Consider the following 23,502-nt stretch of genomic DNA (forward strand, 5'->3'; position numbering starts at 1 on the left):
TTTGCGTTGAATTTTCATCGATGTTAAGCCTAACAAAAATTTTTAAAAATAATAATTGTCGCTATTGTATCGTTAAAAATTAGAAAATTAAGCCTCGTTTAAATACTGGCTCCCTTTCATAGTTGAGCCAGTGTTGCCAGCTAAAACATGTAAAAATAATATTAAAGTAGCCAAGACAGCCAAATATTGTAGCGCCACATCACTAGTGGACATTTGAATTTGCCGACTAGAACGCGGTCGGTTAACTGATGTGACGGTTGATCGGGGGTCGGATAATCGATGCTCTACTGTACTTTCATCATAGCTCACTGGTCTTATTAATCTTACTATTGCCTTCACTAATCTTAGAAAAACAAATGAGAGAAACCTATTTATAAAATGATCCAGTAAAGGAAACATTTCTTTTGTACTTAATTACAAATATAAAATAAATCTGTAATTAAGAAAATCAATCCATTTTAAGAGTTGATTTTCTTAATTCTCAAAAATTGTATAAAAGTCTCAAATTCTTTACATTAATTTATTACTGAAAACATTTTTTACTCTTTGTTGTCTAATATTTATGAATTAGAAAAAAAGGAACCCCAGAGCAACTGAAAATAAAACAGAAAATTATATAAAGTGCTATAATAATTTTTAACTTTTAATTAAAAAAAAAATTAAAGAATAAGAATTGAAGAAATTTTAAAATCTAGTTTTATGAGAAAATCTAGCTTTACTGAAATCAAATATTTGATTTTAATCAATATTTTTGAGACATTATACTGCTCTTAACATTGTTATTAGGTAATCTCAGATATCAAATTTCCAAATACTGTATTTACTATGTTATTTTTACTGTTATTTTACTATGTTATTTTTACTGTATATATAAATCTAATAAAATGTCACTAACTTGCATCATTGGTTAAAAATAAAAAACTAATGACTATGTTTGTTTCAACCTAAAGATAATCATTATGTATAATTTCCATTCTATTTCTAACATTTTTTATTTAATGTAAATGAAAGGAAATTTAATTCTAGACCAATCCAGGACACAAACTGTCACGTAACATTAATGGGTATATCCTGTTTTGGAGTTTCATTAATTTTTTTAATATTAAATGAAACTTGTCCTATAGATAGATTTATATGAGTAGAAAAATAATTAAATTATAAAGACAATGCTAACTATATTATTTTTTTATGAGTCAGAAGGGGGATATTTAAATCTGATCATGATCTAAAGAAGGATGAATTTTTAAAACTTACTCAATGCACAGATTAATTTGAAATTAAAATTATTAAAGCATATATTAACATTAATCTTAATCTTGTTTTCTTTATTTTATCTTAGTTAAATTATTTGATTTCTTTACTTTTAAGTAATAAAAACTGTAAGAAATAATCTGAAATTATGCCAAGAACTTTCTGAATTTTCTTCTAATCCAATAAACTTAAAACGAACCTTTAATTCCCTACTAGTTTCCTGATGTAAAATTTGGGTGTGGTACAGTCACATTCTAATTTATAGATGACATTTCTTTGGTCCCATATATTAGTCTCGCTGTTACATTCGTTTATTTTCTTATGTAAGCTGTTGTGATGTTTGGGTTCCAAAATAATACCATAATTATTTAATTTATTTTTAATTCTTTTATTTTTAATACACACAAACAACCAATTGACAACACAGCTTATAAATTTTTAAAAATACCTTACGTAATGAATATTTTTGAAAAAATTTAAAATAAATTAAATAATTATGGTATTATTTTGGTACCCAAACATCACAACAATTTACATAAGAAAATAAACAAACATAACAGCGAGACTAACATATGGGACCAAAGAAATGTCATCTATAAATTAGAATGTGACTGTACCACATCCAAATTTTACATCAGGGAAACTAGTAGGGAATTAAAGGTTTGTTTTAAAGAATATATCTCTGCCATAGAGTACAGTAATAATAACTCGGCTGTAGCTATCCAGTATAATAAAGAAGGCCGTCAAATTGTAAAGGATACTGTCAAAATAGTTAAAAAAGAACCAAATACTTATAAAAGAAGAATGGTACAAACACTTAGAGATAATAAAAAACAAAGAGAAAATCATGAATAATAATTTCGGCCAAAAATTACATGAATCATGGTATGCATACTTGACCAGAAGGGGCTTAGGGGAGAGGAGAAGTGTCAAAATGGATAGAGGAGAGGGTGACAGCTATTTTGGAAGGTACTTCAAATCAGCTTATTACTTTATTCGTTTTACAGTGAATCTGCTTATTATTTTGTTTTAACAATGTATAATTTTACTACTTTACTGTTTTACCAGTACCTTAGTTTTTTATTCTGTTTATTGTATCAGTACTACCCTTTTTTATGTATAATTTTTTTGTTTTATGGCGTGCTTAATCTTTTAATGTCTAAATATCGAATTGACACATTAAATGTAAGTCTACTGTCTTTTTTCATTTGTGTCAATTATGGTACTTTAAAATTATTAACCTCCTTTTAATTTTGTAGCAAAAAAGCTGATGAGGGATTCCAAGTCAAAATGCATTCTGAAAATAAAACAGTGTTTTCTAAGTCTAATTTGATGTCCTGTGGTTGTGTAATAAGTCTAGCGGTAAAGTAAGGCCAATCTTAGTGTTCACAAAAGAAAAGAAAGAAAAACAAACAAAAAGCTTGAGAAATACATATGAAAATAGAAAATAATAAAATAGAAAAATATTATGAAATTAATTTTATAAAATAAAAAATTTTTTTATAATTTTAATATAATCTTTATATTGAAATTCCATTATGAAATATTTTAAACTTACCTAATGCCATGATCACATTAGCTAGAGGAGCCATATCTTAAATGTGCTCCAATTGAATATGGTGAACATCTTTGTCAGTAAGATTACAAAAAGTCATCTGGACAGAGAATTAGGTTGTAGAAATTTCAAGGCATACTTCCAAAAAAGCATCATAATTAGTATCAGTAATGAAAAAGTTTGAATAATATGATAATACAAAAAATTAACTTAATATAGTAATAATACATTTAATTACTGATTTTAATAGCTGTAACATTATAGTAACTATATAGAAATAAAACATTTCTACACTTTCTAGATGCCTGAATTAAAAATAAACCAGCAACAAGTTGCTCAACTTTCCTGGCAACATTTAAAATTTTGGTGGCACCATCTGTTATCATATTTTATTTAAAAACTCTTCATATTTTTAACTATTATAAAAGGGCAAAAACTTTAATTTTGAAGGTAGGGATGTTTTATAAAAAAAAATTGTAAATGCTAATAATGAAGAAAATCATCATTAAGTCAAATCCTACTGGAGATACACACAACTCCCATTATCTCCCCACCCCATTGACCAAACCACCAAAATTTAATAGCATCAATTCTCCTAATAAGCATGCCTCCCTGAAAAATTTCAGAAATTTTCAACAAAAAGCACAGGAGCTATTAAGCTTCAAACAGGATGAACAAAATCATGCCACACACACATACACACCTACACACTAACATCCACATACACAGAAATTAACCCCAAATTTTTTTGCATTTCTTGACATTTCATGGTTTCCTAAGTCCAAAAATGTAAAAATCTTGGGGGGGGTCATTTTTTGACTGATTGCCATACTTTCCTTCTGTTATATATAACAGCCAGAAAAGTAATATTTCAACTGTGATAACGATTTTGAAACTTCAATATTCCATCTTCAGATCTATAGCGAGGGCTATTTTTCAGCTGGAACACAATACTGACAAAGGATAAAAAGTATCAATAGCTGGTACATAGTACCAGCAGTTGCTCAGTAGAAAAAATTCTATATAACTCAGGCTAGAAGTCTGATGACTGGCACAATATTACAGTAAAATGAACTGGACCATTCTATCAGCTGTAACAAATGCCATGGGCTAAGTGGAGTCAACATAAATTGTAAATGGGACAAGAATTCCTCATTTTGTCAGAGACTTTCTTTCCATTACCAGACAATATTGTCTGGTAATGGAAAGAAAGTGTCTGTCTCCACTATTTTCTTGTCAAGAACAAGGTATAGAAAACTGCTAATGATGATAATTTGAAAATGAAAGGTAAAAACTTGCTTATTAAAAGCCTCCATTTAACAATGGACACTAAACCCAAAACATGAAACAGGAAAAGGCAAAGACATACAAGAAATTTGGAAAATACTATAGGCTAAATGCTACAATATAAATGTATATATTTATAAAGAAAAAATAAATAATTAGTAGCATTAAATGCTATTTTTTAGTTATTGTTATATTTCCTAAAACAAATATTTATTATAACTTAGACCTGGATATAATATTTATTATATAAACTTAGACCTGGATATTAAAGGGTTATTTTGTATTCTACAAAATAACCCTTTTATATCCAGGTCTAAGTTAATTGTAGAACTGGATTTTGAAGAATACAAAATAACAACACAAACCACCAAAATCCAGCAAAAACTCTGTTTAGTAAAATAAAACAAACATTTTTGACATTTTTAAAACATCATATTCAGGTTTAAAAGAACCAAATGCAAAATGGAAGATAGAATAAAATTTGAAAATTAAAGAACATTATCTGATTAAATGAAACATAATGTATCACAGTAGAAGTCATTGTATTTAAGTGGTAAAAAAATGTGTTGAATTAAAAAGCTATTTCAGAGATTTCTATATACTGAAAAATGTCAAAAACATTAATTTTATTTTAGTAAAGTGAGTTTTTGCTGGATTTTAGTAGTTTCTGTATTGTTATTTTATATTATGTAATTAAACAAAACAATTGTACTGTACTTTATAACTTCATATTAAAACATATTAATTGAAGCCCATTTTTTAAAATATAAAAGCACTCTTCACCAAAATATAGAAGCACTCTTCACATTAAAAAAAAATAGGTATAGTCTATATGTGATGTGTTAATACATGTGAAAAAAAAATAAGACTGTCAACTTGTCTTGAAATAATCTACATATCTATTTATGAATAGTTTAATCAAGTATTTCTTACTAAAGTTTTAATTTATAGATTTTTTAAAATCAAAACATGATTTAAGTGCTTTAGATATAGAATATGATTATCAAAACAAATAGATTTTACAATTTCTAAACTATAAAAAATGATCAAAAATTTTTCATTTGATAGCACTGCCTGCAATCATACACATGACATATAGATGTCCAGACAAAGCTGCTGCAATTAGTAAGGTATTTGTTGTATAGTACAAAGGCTATTTTTTAGGTAAGGTCCATTTTTTAATAAGAAGAAAAATACTGTAAATATCATTAAAATATATATTTTTCCCATATTCTACATATTTTTATCTACTTTTCTACATAATTTCCATTTTTGTTCAAACATTTGTCATACCGCTCAACAATTTTTTGAATTCTGACTTCAAAGAAATCTGCCGTCTATGAAAAAACCATGACTGAAATTTTCTCTTCTTTGTCGTCGTTAAACTGTTGGCCACCAAAAAACTCCTTTAAGTATCGAAACAAGTGAAAATCACTGGGTGCACGGTCTGGACTGTAAGGTGGATAATCCAGTTGTTCCCATCCAAAAGAACTAATTAGACTTGTGTTTGTGCAGAAACATGTGGCCTTGCATTGTCATGGAGCAACATCACACAGGAAGACAGTAGACCACACCACGTTTTGTATGGCATGCCAAAATTTTCTCAAGGTCGCACAATATGCATCAGAATTGATTGTTGTGCCTCTCGGCATAAAATCCACTAACAAAATCCCTTTCCTGACCCAAAAGACAGTTGCCATAATTTTCCATGCTGAAATGGACTGTTTGGCTTTCACTTTGGTTGGCAAAGATGTGTCCCATTCCATTGACTGCTGCTCGGACTCAGGAGTCATGTGAGACACCGAAGTCTCATCTCCTGTAACGATGTGGTCCAACAATTCATCTCCTGATCATATAGAGTCAAAAATGATAAAGCACTACCCAATCTTTTTGTTTTGTGATCGTCAGAAAGCAGCCCTGGAACCTATTGAGAACACAATTTTCGATAATTCAGTTTCTCTGAAACAATGGTATACAAAATTGATCTTGAAATCTGTGGAAATTCAATTGGTAATATTGAAATCATGAATCATTGGTCCTCTCAAATTTTGTTATCCACATCACAAACCAAATCTTCAGAAATCAGAGAAGGTCAGACAGGGCGTGGCTCATCATGCACATTAACCTGCCCATCATTGAACATTCTCACTCACTTTTGAACTTTACTGTCACTCATAGCATTATCATCATAAACTTCACAAATCTGATGGTGAATTTCCACCGCTGCCAAGTTTCTGGCATTCAAGAATCAAATAATAGTCGTAACTCGCAGTCAATGGGTGACAAAATTTTCTTAAACATTATAAACTTTTACAGCTCAGCACACAGACAGACGATATGGCTGCAAATCGTGTCTAAACGCAAGCAAAACATGCTCGGAGCAGACGCACCTACACACTGGCGCAATTGCATGTCATTCTCACTCTCATTCACAAACAGACCTTATTTAAAAATAGCCATTGTACATATACAATTACAATATGTATACTGCATGTTCTCAATTATATATGGAACATGCAGTACACATATTGATAGTATTGTTGTTACCAAATATATCCAAATCAGATCAATGTGCTGTTATCCTGTTTTTGTCCTGTTTTAATGTACAGACAGTCCTTGACATTCCAACAGCTCACTCTTTTGTTCTTAATAATTTAATATCCTAAATTGTTTTTTGCATGTTAAATTAACTTTTGTACATTATTGGCTAGGAAAACAAAAATCTCAAGTTATTATAGTATTTCTAACTACTATATTTTTTTCTCTAAAACAATTATTTTAACGCAAATTTTAATGAGGGTTCGGACCTGTCCAGAGCCTCACAATACTATCAATCTGATCCNAACAGACGATACTAAACTCAATTTATCCGCCTAAACGTCCGTAGCGTGGCGCTACGGACGGCGGGAAAGTAGTTCGGCTGCCCGATGACGTTTTACGTATTATAGGAGTTATTTTTACCGTTGTTTACGGATACTGCCACAATTTTTATAGGAATCATAACTATAGGAAACGGTTTTATAGGGTGATCTACTGTATCTGAGAATTAATTGACTTCTCAGTAATTCTTGAACTCGTGTGAGTGTTGGATTCAAAGGACATAACATTTCAGTTTATTTGTCCAAAAAACTCCTTTTAAGTGGTTATAAAAGTGAATAAAAAACTCAAAATTTTTAGAACTTTTAGACTTTTTACTTTCCAAGACTATTCATTAGAATTAAACAAAAATAACAACTAAGATTTTAATTTTAAAATATTTTGATTGTTAACTTTTCAATTCATTGAAAAAAAATTACAAATTTTATTTTTCTTTTATGATAATCGGCTGAATAATTAAAATTTGAAATAAATTTCTGTTGATTGAGTTTGTAAAATTTATTCGTATCATATGTTAAATCTGTAGTAATAAAATTTAAGTAGGATTTATATAACAGGCATTATATAATTTTAGAATTTTTTTTTAAGAGATGATTATGAAAATAATTACAAGTATGACAGATATTTTTGAATCAATTTAAGATACAACTTTTGTAAATGGCCTATACTAATTATAGATCGATGTAATATTTCAATTTATTGTATAATATAATCATTTTTTGTTTTTTTAAATTGCATTTTTCCACAATATTTTTGATTCTTATTGAAGTATATAACTATAATCTCAATTTTTGCTCATAAGTCAAGGTCAAGACTAATTTTCAAAAAATTAAATCAGCATGTAGGAAGAATAAAGACTTAAATTATCTATGAAAAAAAAATCACAAAGACCTGCTTTAGATTCAAATATAGAACTAGTACAACAACAGAAGAATTCATTATTATAATACAGCACAATTATCCGGTTAATGTTTTTTTTTAAGTCAAAACAAATATGGATTTTGTTTTAAAATCTTTACATGATAAGTAAATAGTATTTAATTATTTCTTAATATTAAATGTAGACTGCAAAACACTGTTAAATTGAATTCAAGCATTATTATTACTGCTTTTATAATGTGATAATGAAGCAAAAAGTGTTCACATTATATAATATTTTAACTATGTGTAACTATGTGGACTGGTAAAATATAAAAATTATCTATCATTTAATAATTTAAATATTATATATATCTATATTTATAATTAATTCTCACAAAAATCAAAATATATCAAAAACTAATGTTTGATACTGACCCTCAAAAATTTGACTAGATACTATACATATTTTACTCTAACCAGATTTTTTATAAAAATACAGTAACTATTTTTGCATTCACTTATCTCCAACTTTAAAGTTAACATAAAATAAGTAGACTTAAATGTTTTCAAGTTTAAAGTTTATCTCAGCAGTAAATCTTGCTTTATAAATAAGAATGTTATAATGTTCTTAAATGAGATACCCAGGTTGACCTGCTAAAGTACATAATCATTTTATATTTAATCTCTTTATTTTATAATGTCATACCATTAAAATATGTTCCTTATTTCTTTTTGTTTAAGATTGTTATTTAGAATCTTTTTATTTTTTTGAAAATTCTGTTGTTTGCTTCATTTTANTAAACAACCTTGATATCCAATGGTGTTCTTATTTCATCAAGGTTTTGAAAATGTTCTGGAGCATTGTCCAAGAAAAGAAGTGCCTTGGGTGGTAATTTATTTTCTTCACCAAATCTGCCAGTTTTGGTTACATCAAAATTATTTATGAAAATTAATTCTTATTGTTTGTTTTCTATTTAATTTACTGTTTTCAAAGAACTAAAACTTCCTTATCTCAATAAGAGATTTTATAATTTTTCTTTTTAGTTCTTTGAAAACAACAAGACCCTTTATAATGTATGTACTAGACTTTTGTACACAATCTTAGCATTGTGTTATGTTCAAAAGTCAAGGAGTGTCTATATATTAAATGCAAAAATATGCAATTATAAAAAAATAACACGGGAAAGTTAAAGCATTAATAGAAAATTGTTCAAACAATTAAGCTTTTATTGTTAAGCTATGCATTACCTACCTCAAGCATTCTTTGTATAGTTTCTGTACAATTTATGATTTCCTTAGATTGCCCTTGAACCCTTCTAGTAAAAATATAATTTATTAAAATATGAAAAAATACATTATTAGATGATTTATGTATTGAATGCAAAGAAAAATATTTAAAACAAATGATTTATGATTTTTTTTGTATTTCTTTTACTCATTTTATTTTTATCTTATATTATGTAAAAACAAAAAATAACTAACCTAATTTTAACCAGTAAATTATTTAATGGAAAACAAATGTTTTCGATCATTTTTAGTGATTGTTATCAAATTCCAAGAGATTTTGATGAAACAACAAATTTAAATAGCCTTTCATAAATTTAAATGACACACACTATAAAACTTACAAATATACAATCACTGATAATTGAAAGAAATATAAAAAAAAAGTTAAAATATAAACAAAGCAGCTTTTCACTTTCATGTTTCATAGTAACCTTTATGGATGCATTACAACTTCCTTTCCTGACCTGTAACTCCAGAAATCTTAATTATACTCAATTCTATTTCTCACAGATTTTTTTACACTGTTTTGATTTAACACTGTCTAAGGAAAAATTCAGTTCTTTCTTTACCCAATCTGTTTTAATCTAATGTATTCCAATACATTTGTCCTTTTAAAAAATCTCCATTTGATTTTAATTTAAGAAAAATATTCANTCTAGTAAAAATATAATTTATTAAAATATGTTACAAAGCATTAAAGTTATAAAAAAATATATTCATTCTTACAATTATATCAAAACTATCAAATATATTTGTTAATTTTAGCACTCTAAAAAGGTTTCTATTAAAGATACAATAAAAATCTTATGTATTCATCTGTAGAATATTCTTCTAATTTTCATATATGTAACTTAAAAATTTTTAATTTATAAACTCATCAAATAAGTTACAGGTTGTTATACAGTTCCTTCGTAATAATGTTCCATTTAGAATTTTCAGTTTTTAGAATATCTAAAGCTAAGGCTACTTACCCAAAAGTATTAATACTGTACTAATATTTAGAACAGGTTACATAGTTTAAACTCTATTAAAGCATTAATGAGTTTGTGCATCAGTATTTTCCATCATAAAAGCTTTGTCATAATCTTAAAACATTCATAACATAATAAATACAAGCAAAGTCTCTCATTATAAGCTTATGCTACAAAATAAGGCTGTAAAAATAGCCAATTAAGGTAGTTGTTAGCTTATAATGGTACCATTAAGATGTAATTAAACATTGATGCCACTATCAAGCACAACAACTAAGAACAAAAAGGAATTTCAATTTTCTAATGCTGTAAGGAAACACTATTGAATATGGTCAAATGGATGTATGGTGCCCCTTTTTACATTTGCACTTCGCTCCCAAGCGTTGTCTAACTCACAAAGTTCATCTGTCAAACTTTCCATAGTTGAAAGGATATGCTTTAGCTTGACCATTTTCATAACTCTTGGAGTTTCTTCTTCGTTTTCTTCCTTCTCTAACTGTTCACAATCTTTGTATAATTCTTCTAAGTCTTCATTTGAGAGTGGCTGATCATGGGCTTCTATAATTTCTGTAACATCTTCCAATCCCACAACAAATACATATTTGACCATATTCCACATCCAATTGACCATATAAAACACGACAAAAACAGGATAACAGCACATTGATCTGATTTGGATATATTTGGTAACAATAATACTGTGGGGGCCGAGGGGGAAGAAATTTAAAAGAACTCGATGAACGATAATATGTGATATGTANTTAATTTAAGAAAAATATTCATATTTCCCATCTAAAAAGTTGTCTTTTATTATTATTTTTTTAATTTTTAGAATTTGAATTTGCATTTAAGGCTGTTTCACATAATCAAATAAATTTTAAGATTTGGCTGTTTTTTTATGATTTATTTGAATGTGTATATTAATAATCAATCTTTCATTCTGACTTTATCCTACAATTGAATCAGTCAAAAAAGTTAATTCAAAGTTTGACAATTTGTTTGTATGATTGTCTTTCTTCCAATTTCTTTCAATACAGAATAGTTTTTGTATGCCATTTGGAGTTAAAAGCTTTAGCATTTTTAGTGTTTAGTTGGTAAAATTTAATAAAAACTAAAATTAAAATAAAATTTGTGCAAATAATATAATTTATTACATATCAATAAGTTACAATTTTCCTTCTCTGATTTACTAACTAAAATTGAAATATTTTGTTTCAGTTTTAGGTCTGTGATCAATCTTCATTTTTTCATGTAAACAGTATCATTTTTACACAGTTTTTGTTTAAATGTATTTTTCAAGAATGTATCTACGTATAAAAACAGAATTGGGCATATGTTTCTATTCTTGTTCTTTTTATTTCTGATCGAGATATAAATATCAACAAAACATTTGACTCAATTTTGCATTTTCTGTCTTCGTATTTACTACAAGATAATGATTATAGATGAAGGATTAGGATTATGGACTACATTATTTCTTTAATACTCATTCAAGTTATCTATCTAGACCAGTGGTTCCCAATTAGTTATTCCTGTGTACCACTTTAAGAAAGAGCTCAAACTCGTGTACCCCTTATGGCAGAAATTCATATTAATCCTTACTAATATTACGAATTCGAAGGTAATTCTGCCTGTATGTCTGTTACCTTTTCACGTCTAAATCACTGAACAGGTTTTAATAAAATTTAGCACAGAAATAGCTTACATGTTGGAGATGGACATGGGCTACATTTTACTGCTAGAAAATATCTTACTCTTACGAGAAAATTCGATATAATGTGGGCGAAGCTATGGGTAGACAGCTAGTGATGAATAGAATAAGTTTTTTTACATTTATTACTTTTAAAATACAATTCTAATAATAATGAAAATAACATAAGGTTATTTAATTAATTTTAATGCGACAAATGTGCACGATTTTCTTTGCACAACTTTGTAAAATCTGGTTGCTTTTTGGTCAGCTTTAGTCTCGAGTCATCTTCGAGTTGAAGTCGGTGATGATACTGAGTTTTCATGTTTGTCACGGCCGAAAATTCGCCCTCGCAGAGGTATGTTGTGCAAAATGGTAGTAAATATTTTATTGCCGCTTTGTTGAAATGATGATAATGATAATTGTACATTTAACACAAATTGTGTTAATTGTACAATTTTTTTTCTTGCGTAAGAATTTCATTTAGGTATTGTCACAAATGCATTTTTTATGAAATTTCGAGAATATTTTTAGTTATAAATAAACGAATTTGTGCATTCGACATCATGTTGTAAATTTCCGAATTTTTTAGGGTCTACCCATTATTCTTTTGATTGCTTCATCTCATGCATTTAAATTTTAAATCGACTGATTTTAGATTGCCACTCGTACCCCTTCACGCACTTTCGCGTGAAGGGGTAGTGGTATTAGTGGTATGCGTACCCCGGGGGTACGCGTACCACTAATTGGGANTTGGTCTCCCATCGTCACCTGATGACAATTCGAAACCTTTCAGGGGCGTGGGAAAGGTCAAAATCGAAGTTTAATTCGATCTCCAACCGGAAATGGTCGACGGACTTACATTCTTCTATTGTTTAAAAGTCTTCTATTGTCTAGCGTCGCGTTTTCATAAAATAAAAAGCTATTTCTAACTACTATATTTTTTTCTCTAAAACAATTATTTTAACGCAAATTTTAGTGAGGGTTCGGACCTGTCCAGAGCCTCACAATACTATCAATCTGATCCATTGGTTGCAAAAGAAATGTTGTATTGTGAAGTATGTAAACAACCTTGATTTCCAATGGTGTTCTTATTTCATCAAGGTTTTGAAAATGTCCTGGAGCATTGTCCAAGAAAAGAAGTGCCTTGGGTGGTAATTTATTTTCTTCACAAAAGTGAAGCACAGTAAGGTAAAAATAACTTGTGTATCAATCTGTGAAAACATCTTGTGTGACCCAAGCTTTCTTGTTCCATTTCCAATAAACTGGTAACATGTCTTTATTTAGACTTTTTAAAGAATATGGTGTCTGTGAATGATACACTAACATCAGTTTTAGTTTAAAAGTTCCTGAAACATTGACTCCCAACAAAAAGTTAATCTATCTTTTGCAACTTTAAAACCTGGAGCAAAACATTCTTCACAAGAAATAAAAGTTTGTACTGGTAACTTTTTCAATAAAGCTCAGTCACATCAACGTTAAAGATTAGGCCTGCAGAACAGTTGCCTTGTTCTACATAACCCAGAAATTCCTTAGGAAAAGCAGCCGCTGCTGCAATATCTGCACTTGCTGCTTCACCACATAATTTTACACTATGACAGTTACTTCAGGATTTAAATCTCATAAACCAACCCTTGCTTCCCAAAAAAGTTTCTTTGCCTCTGTCTCCTTAATATTATCAAAAATTGATTTTGCTTTTTCAGTTATAGCAGCTTGAGTCAAGGAAATGTTTTTTTTTATTTGCATCATCCACCAATAACAATAACAATTTTTCCATTTTTTCAAAAGTTTTACCTCCACTATAACTCACATGTTTTACATTTACTGCCGTAGACTGTTTAGCAGTGTGTTTAATTTTATCTGCATTTTTCATAATGGTCGATGGAGGTAAGTTCAAAGATCTACAAACATTAGGGTATGTTTGTCCATTTTCCATTTGTCGAATAACTTCCATTTTTGTTTCTAGGGAGACAGATTGCCATTCCTTCTTAACATGTTTAGATAACTCTAGTGCACTTCTTTTATCTGACATAATAACCCACCTTTATGTAGCAACTGAACCAGATTAACCATGAAAACAGTAATTATTTCAAATGTTGTAGTTGTAATCCATAAATGTAGTCATAAAACTGGACTACATTTATGGATTATAGATATCAAAACTATTTAACAGTTTTAATAGTTCCAAACTCAATTTAAAATAAGTGACATGTTCCTGTTATCAGATAATTGACATGGAAAATTTGAAATAATTCAGTTGTGGCCTTTAATTCAGCACACACAGAATGTATATGTCCTGAATTTTATGCAATTAAACATAACCTATACCATATGAGAAAAAAAATGGACATTTGAGATATTTTCATTTTGACAGTGCATTGAACTTTGTTGTTTTAATAAAAGAAAACAAAAATGTACAACTAACTTAGGTATTTCTTCCAATTTTTATCCATTGTCTCTACAAAACCAACCACTCATGTTTAAATGCGGTGTAAATTTTAGTTTTTCTAATGTTTTTGATTATTTTAAATGCCTTTCCTCAGAATAAAAACTGATTACAATTTAAAAACAAGAATGAAAGCTGCCCTCTGTAACATTTTGCATTTCAAAATTATAATGTTTGACTGCAAGTGTTGAACTTCCATATAGATTAAAAATAAATCGACAAAGATGAGGTATTCAAACATTGAAAATTAACATGTAATTGTCAAATTTAAATATAAAAAAAAATAATTGTAAAAAAATATTTGTTAAAAAGTACAAAAAGATAATAATCAGAGGATGATGAGTCCAGATTATGATCCATTACTTCCCTCCATACTTTTTTAGCTAGTCTGAAGTCAGACATACATTATTGTGCAACAGGCATTCCATCCTGTGCAGTCTGGATTCAGCATCCTCTGATTTTCATCTTTTTTATACCTCTTAAGAAATATCTACTTCTCAGATAATGATGAAGTTAAAGATACAGTCATGGACTTGTTTAAATCATTGAGGGGAGAAATTTTTTGAAAAGAAATTTTGCCTTTGTCCTTGTCTTCCAGAAAAGTGTTTAGAAACGAATGGCAACTATGTAGTAAAATAGCTTAGAGCATACTTTCAAATGGCTAATTTAATTTTTTTAATGTAATTTGTTATCAAATTATAAAAGATTATATCAAACTTTTGGACACTCTCTTTATAAGCATANCAAATATTGTAGCGCCACATCACTAGTGGACATTTGAATTTGCCGACTAGAACGCGGTCGGTTAACTGATGTGACGGTTGATCGGGGGTCGGATAATCGATGCTCTACTGTACTTTCATCATAGCTCACTGGTCTTATTAATCTTACTATTGCCTTCACTAATCTTAGAAAAACAAATGAGAGAAACCTATTTATAAAATGATCCAGTAAAGGAAACATTTCTTTTGTACTTAATTACAAATATAAAATAAATCTGTAATTAAGAAAATCAATCCATTTTAAGAGTTGATTTTCTTAATTCTCAAAAATTGTATAAAAGTCTCAAATTCTTTACATTAATTTATTACTGAAAACATTTTTTACTCTTTGTTGTCTAATATTTATGAATTAGAAAAAAAGGAACCCCAGAGCAACTGAAAATAAAACAGAAAATTATATAAAGTGCTATAATAATTTTTAACTTTTAATTAAAAAAAAAATTAAAGAATAAGAATTGAAGAAATTTTAAAATCTAGTTTTATGAGAAAATCTAGCTTTACTGAAATCAAATATTTGATTTTAATCAATATTTTTGAGACATTATACTGCTCTTAACATTGTTATTAGGTAATCTCAGATATCAAATTTCCAAATACTGTATTTACTATGTTATTTTTACTGTTATTTTACTATGTTATTTTTACTGTATATATAAATCTAATAAAATGTCACTAACTTGCATCATTGGTTAAAAATAAAAAACTAATGACTATGTTTGTTTCAACCTAAAGATAATCATTATGTATAATTTCCATTCTATTTCTAACATTTTTTATTTAATGTAAATGAAAGGAAATTTAATTCTAGACCAATCCAGGACACAAACTGTCACGTAACATTAATGGGTATATCCTGTTTTGGAGTTNCTTTTAATTAAAAAAAAAATTAAAGAATAAGAATTGAAGAAATTTTAAAATCTAGTTTTATGAGAAAATCTAGCTTTACTGAAATCAAATATTTGATTTTAATCAATATTTTTGAGACATTATACTGCTCTTAACATTGTTATTAGGTAATCTCAGATATCAAATTTCCAAATACTGTATTTACTATGTTATTTTTACTGTTATTTTACTATGTTATTTTTACTGTATATATAAATCTAATAAAATGTCACTAACTTGCATCATTGGTTAAAAATAAAAAACTAATGACTATGTTTGTTTCAACCTAAAGATAATCATTATGTATAATTTCCATTCTATTTCTAACATTTTTTATTTAATGTAAATGAAAGGAAATTTAATTCTAGACCAATCCAGGACACAAACTGTCACGTAACATTAATGGGTATATCCTGTTTTGGAGTTTCATTAATTTTTTTAATATTAAATGAAACTTGTCCTATAGATAGATTTATATGAGTAGAAAAATAATTAAATTATAAAGACAATGCTAACTATATTATTTTTTTATGAGTCAGAAGGGGGATATTTAAATCTGATCATGATCTAAAGAAGGATGAATTTTTAAAACTTACTCAATGCACAGATTAATTTGAAATTAAAATTATTAAAGCATATATTAACATTAATCTTAATCTTGTTTTCTTTATTTTATCTTAGTTAAATTATTTGATTTCTTTACTTTTAAGTAATAAAAACTGTAAGAAATAATCTGAAATTATACCAAGAACTTTCTGAATTTTCTTCTAATCCAATAAACTTAAAACGAACCTTTAATTCCCTACTAGTTTCCTGATGTAAAATTTGGGTGTGGTACAGTCACATTCTAATTTATAGATGACATTTCTTTGGTCCCATATATTAGTCTCGCTGTTACATTCGTTTATTTTCTTATGTAAGCTGTTGTGATGTTTGGGTTCCAAAATAATACCATAATTATTTAATTTATTTTTAATTCTTTNATATCAAAAGAACTGTTTTAAGCAGAAAAACTCTTGGACTTTTATATTATAGAATTGAAAAAAATAAATTTCTGAACCATATTGTTTTGCCACTGATAATGCACTATTATAGTACAGAAATTGAGGCCGAGTATTGGAATTATCTGGGATACTTCTAGATATTTCTGTAGCATGTACAGTACAATCTATACAATCAATATTCTGGATTTGAAGGCACACTGAAGCTGCTGAGAAATCTACTATGTGCAACTGGAGTTTCTCACTAAAATGCAACTACAGTAGAGCATCAATTATCCAAAACATCAATTAATCGAAAGCTTTCCAGTTGGCAAATTTAAATTTCCACCAGTGCTGTGATGCTGCAATCTTTGGCTATGTCTTGGGCAACTCCAATATTATATTTGTTGATATATGTGTTTTAGCTGGCAACCTGGTGCAACCATGAGAGGGTACTTAAGGACATACCAGGATTTGAACTAATTTCAACATAGGATAGGTTAATATATTTTTTCATACATAATCAGTTATCCGAAAAATCAACTTTCCGAACAACCCCAGTCCCCAATTGATTCGGATAATCGATGCTCTACTGTACTTCAAAATAACGTTCAGTTCTAAGCAATAGACTATAATCTGTTCTAGCTTTATACATTCTCCTGTTGAAACTAATACTTTTGAGTTTATTCTTTAAAAACTTAAGAACACTGCTAAAACTATAATTTCATAGTAAGTGTTGCACCAAATTATAGCAACATACAAAAATAAAATAAACTTATTTTCAATTAAAAACACTAAACCTATAAACCAGCAAATTTTTATAACAATTACTATAACAATTTTTCTTCTATAAACTTATTTTCTAATTTTACTCTGAATTTTAATGTTTTAAGCATAATTATGCTTAAACTGTAATGTAAAACTGAGAAGACATGATTTCATTTTGCTGATATCAAAAGTCTAAAGTGATTCATGAATTATAATCTAAACATATATCTGAAATTAGCATTTGGAGTATTTTTGTTATTAAACTTGACAGTTTGATATAAGCATTTTCATTCCTTAGTAGCCCTCTGCATAGATTTATACAAAACAATTTTCCAATTCCTCCAGATGCAAGATAAGTTGGCAACCTCAAAAAGTTGATTCTAGAAGATTTCCATTGCTGGAGTAAAAAATTCTAGATGATTTAATGTTTTTTAATTCAAGCAATATTAAAATGTTGCCACCTATTCTTTAGTCTGATAACCCAATAGTTTATCATGTAGAGTAAATCTTCATAGTTTCAATGTAAGAGTCCAAGAATTTAAAAATTTTTGCCAAACACTGGGCATCTTCCAGCTAATTCAGGAGAGTTGGCAATCCTAATCAAAGATTTCCAAGGTTTGTATGATGTTCAATTTGATAATTATATTTCTCACTCAACAGTTTTGTTTTGTTACATAACTTACATCTGTCAAATACCATTGCACAAACTCGCTACCAGTATTACGTATTACATTGCAACACGTTATATTGAAAACATTTTGTTTTGCACATTTTTAATAAAACTAATTTTCAACTTTATAAAAGTTTTTATTAAAATCACTGGGAATTGTTATACATTGGATGCTTGTTGCTTTATTTACAGCAACGAGCATCCAACCAGAAAAGTCATCTCATTCAATTTTTCAAATCACCTAATTATAAGTTACATATACACATATTAATACAGTATAACGAAAAAATATTTTGACGGTTATAAATATAAGATTATAAATAACTTTATACCTGGAATGAAGGTATAAGGTTATTTAGAGTAATTGTGGGAATTAGTTTATTAGATTACTAGAATCTAATAAAGCAATCTCTGGATTCATTCATTAAAATAAATTTTGTTTATATCGTTTACTCCTGGGAAAAAATAAAACTACTAAACTTGTATTTGATTCCTAAATATGACAAATACAGTATATTAAATATCGTACCATGTCGACTAATATTCCTAGGTCTATAATAGACTAGGAATGTAGTATCTTAATTTAACAAATTTTCCTTTCTCCGTTAATGACGACCACTTCATCCGTAGATTAAAACAATCTCTGAAAACTTCATTTTCAAAATAAGCGTGCTTTTCGAGACGCCATATTTGTTTACTTCCACACACATCAACGTTGCCAGATGTTTTTAGTATTGATAACCAAACATTTTATAAAAAGTAGCCCAAAAGTAGCCGACTTAAAAAAAACAAAAAATTCCTTTTTAATAACCCGAGATTTGACAATAAAAAAACCATTCGTGCTTTTCTAGCAATAACTTTAATCCCAATAAATGTTTTCGGCCAATTTACAGGCCTGTAAACTGATCGAAAATAAAGGCGGCAAGACTCAAAATACATGAATACACTGTAATTTACTATGTCGAGAACACTCATTTTATCTGCAAAGTAGATTGCAACGAATTATGTAACAAATAATCTTGCCAAGACAGACTATTAATTAATTTTTCTATGTAATATTTTTAATAGTTATTAATTTGCTTTTACAAAAGATTTATCAAACTACAATTATTTTATTAATTTGAAAGTTGATTAATAAATTTCTTTATTAAGCCAATACATACTGTACATTAATTTAATAATAATAGTATATAAATAATGGGGGTTTATAGGTAAAGCATCGGGTTTCTGTATAAATGTTTATACGTAGATAAAGAATGCATATATCTCACAGTACAGAAAGTAGACTACAGAAACAAATTAAAATATTACAAACAGATATGAAATTTATCATCGAAAATAGCATTAGAAAAAGTTAAAATCACTTTTTAACAGCGGCGTGCCGTGACATTCGATGATAGGGAAGCTGTGTCTCTATAAGAAGCCGACATCCAGGGGCAATCAGTTAATTCTTTCTTTAAATGTATTTTTAATAGATTATTTATCTGACGTACTTAATAAACAAGTTCATTATAATTACCTCTGTTATTAAATCCAATATATTCCATATGCCCTCTAAATGCCAATTCTTGCTTTGATAAAAACATATAATATCTATTTATTTAGATATAATATATCTATTACCCATAACTATCTCGTTACAATTTTCAATATTTATTTTACATTATTTACTAATGTTAAATTCTATTCCGCTTCGATTTCCAAATTGCTTCAAATACGAAAGAATCGACGATTTTTCGTGTGTCTTTTGCCAGCTAAATTGTCAAAACCATTCTTATTCCACACACTAATTTCATTTGAAAATAGTAGGCGAGCCAACAAAACAATTTTTGCATTTTTATGCATTTACAGAGCCATTTTATCGCGAAAATGTCGAACAAATTTTTTATTAAAGCTTTTATATTTAACTTGGGCATTGGCCTTTCTCGTTTAATAATATTTTCTTTTTTCATTATATGATTTTGAGCCAAAACTTTTTTAAAATAAATTTTCAATAACGCAATTACATTCTAAATCGCTAGCTATAAGGGCTAAAATTAATAATAAAATTATAAAAACTTACTCGGTGAAATAAAATGTGTGGTGGATATACACACCTGGTACAAAATAGTCTTCAATTGTATGAATATACTTTTTAAGAAATTACATTTTAATTTGCTAGCTATAAGGGCTAAAATTAATAATAAAATTATAAAAACTTACTCGGTGAAATAAAATGTGTGGTGGATATACACACCTGGTACAAAATATTCTTCAATTGTATGAATATACTTTTAAAGAAAATTATAATTAAATAGAACTTTGTAATGAAACGTACATGAAAATAACATAAAATATTCTTTACTCTTTAAATCTTAATCACTTAGTCAAATAGCTCCCTACGAGTGGAATCAGAGNTTTCCAGAAAGGAATGATAATCTCAATGAAATCGCTAATTGATCTTTTTCAAGATATGAAATCGACTTTTGATATAAAATACATCTGCACTCACAATTTAAATCAAGATTGTCTGGGAAACTTTTTTTTTTCAAATTAGAAGCCGGAGTCCTAATGAACATCCAAGCCCATTAAATGCTATATATAGGATTAGATTGATTATTTTAGGTAAGAATCCTGGTATTTTAGAGTCNTAACTGTACAGTCTGAGGTTTTTGGGCTATTTTCAAAAATAAAATAATTATTTTTTTTTATAACTTACAAAAGTTTATCTTTACCAAAGAAAAAATTTTTCGTGTAAATTGCATAATTTTTTTACCTAGCTCAATTTTTTAAATTTGTTGGAATATTCCATATATTATTCAATTACAAACGCTCGATCCTGTGGATGGCCGCCCAGACACCCGAAAACATTCTATAAATAAAACGTTTCGTGCTGGAAAAGACTTCAACTGTTATCATAAGAAAAACTATCTTATACAATGTGTAAGCGGGAGTGACAGACTTGTCACATTTTCCTAAAACAATGGTCACACCTAGCGATTTCCAGCCTGGTAACTGCCTCCGGTTGCGCGCGTATTATCATAGTCACGTTATTTCTGCCACGACGATAACTATTTTCAAAGTTTCCACCGAATGACTTGGGACAAAGGCGTTTTCTAAACGGATGCGCATTTGCAATCGGCGCGAGTAGAACAAACTGTTCGCTTCTAGTTGCAGTTGCATTTGCTTGCGCGGGTGGAAATTGCAAAGTGTAACACGATTGAAGGCTAAGCTTGAATCTCGATCCTACCTGCTTTCTAACATTATAGTGTTATAGTGAACGTGAAGTTTTAAGGAATCGAATAAAGAACCTATAATCAGAGAGTGGTCATACGAGAGCTGTCGCCATGTCTTTTCCAAACGCTTATTTAGCCGCAGCCACATACTATACTTAATTGGGGAAATAAAATTATCTAGCACTTATTTAAATGGAAATTCGAGTAGAAGAAAATAAATGTCGTTTTTTCTATTTTTAAAATTAATTTTTACTATTATTATTTCTTTATTTAATATACTATTTGATAATTTTCGAAATTTGTTTATGATGAGATTTACCCGATGCCATGAGTGACGAGCCAATTTTTTAAAAATATCCTAAATAGTCTATTAATAATTTAAATTGCTTTATGTTATGCACTGGATATTTTTAAACAATGCACTGGATCAATAATAAAAACTCAATGGTTTCTTCTGAACAATAAGAATGTGGAATATAATATACACATTTATTAAATTTCCACTAACAATGCCAAAGACTTTCTACATTGCTTGATTTATAGATCCATATCACATGTGTTATAGCATTGACAATTAATCCCATATCTTCATTATATTTAATTATATTTTTTAAAACAGAACCATTTGTTGAGTTGCTTGTTATTTATTAAACTAAAATAATAATTTAATATAAGTGGCTTATGATAAATACTGTATAATTAAAATATATTTATTATCACCAATCATTTCAATATCATATTCTATTTTATATATTTTATGTTCAAAATTACAAATCTACTGTAATTTATACTATTTTTTTTTTTTATTAAAATAAAGTAAATTTGTATAATTATTACAGTGTAAAATAAGTTAAACTAAACATTAACTTCGTATTTAACTAAAAAAATATCAGTATATAACAACTGATATTAACTTTCGTTCCGATCTGGCGAAAACGTTTAGAAGAAATATGGCGGTATAAGATCGCGTGATCACAAACTGCCAATAGAAAAGCGTTTATTATATGGTCACTCTCATTACATGTTCTCTAGAATCGAAGACTAACAAAAAATGACGCAGAAACTTACAAACGTATCAATGACATTATAAAGGTAGAGATAAAAAAGGCCAAGGAGGAATGGATAAAGAGAAACTGCAACGAAATTGAAAACCTCGAAAAAGAACACAATATGTTCCAGATGCATAAGAAAATCAAAGAAATGACGGGTTCATTCAAGTGTCATCGCTCTAATATACTAATGGATGCTAATAACAGTCCTATTATTGATGAAAATGAACTGAAAAGCACGTGGAAACATTACGTTGAAAAACTTTTTGATGAGGAAAGACCAACACCCATAAATAAAGACCCAATAGAAGGTCCTGAAATACTCGACGAAGAAGTAAAGCATGCCATTCATATCGCAAAGAATAAGAAAACTCCCGGACCTGACGAAATCCCGACTGAAATTGTGAAATTGATCGAAGATGATAATATTAAACTAATTACTAGATTATTCAATCGGATCTACAATACTGGCACAATACCAAAAGACTGGTTAAAATCAACCTTTGTAACAATCCCTAAAACAAGTCATCCTAAAAGTTGTAGCGACTACAGACTCATTAGTCTCATGTTCCATGTTCTGAAGATATTTCTACATATTATACACGCCAGGATATATAAAAAATGTGAAATTGATCTCGAGGAAACTCAATTTGGATTCAGAAATGCTTTTGGAACAAGAGAAGCGTTGTTTAGTATCAACGTCCTTCTCCAGAGATGTCGTGAACAACAAAAAGACATATTTGCTTGTTTCATCGACTATGAAAAGGCTTTCGATAGTGTGAAACACTCCAAATTAATAGAGATCCTACACCAAGTTCAATTAGATGGCAAGGACATCAGAATAATTCAAAATTTATACTGGGGTCAAACAGCAGAAGTCAAGTTAGGAACAATGAAAACAGCAGAAATTGAAATACAGAGAGGAGTC

At 28.5% G+C, this 23,502-nt stretch overlaps 1 long non-coding RNA gene across 4 annotated transcripts in view; it reads right to left on the reverse strand.

Annotated features, from left to right (window-relative positions):
* The window catches only part of LOC111632163, a 40,601-nt gene extending 21,577 nt beyond the window's left edge, over positions 1-19,024 (reverse strand). For all 4 annotated transcript variants that reach the window (XR_002757826.1, XR_002757825.1, XR_002757823.1 and 1 more), the window contains exons 1-3: positions 18,840-19,024; positions 9,084-9,147; positions 2,810-2,944 (exon numbers count right to left, since the gene is read on the reverse strand). This is a non-coding gene — a long non-coding RNA (uncharacterized LOC111632163). The remainder of the gene's footprint in view (positions 1-2,809; positions 2,945-9,083; positions 9,148-18,839) is intronic.
* Between the last annotated feature and the right edge of the window lie 4,478 nt (positions 19,025-23,502).

This window comes from Centruroides sculpturatus, unplaced genomic scaffold (assembly GCF_000671375.1).
Source record: "Centruroides sculpturatus isolate CEXI.00-Female unplaced genomic scaffold, Cexi_2.0 scaffold703, whole genome shotgun sequence".
NCBI lineage: Eukaryota > Metazoa > Arthropoda > Arachnida > Scorpiones > Buthidae > Centruroides > Centruroides sculpturatus.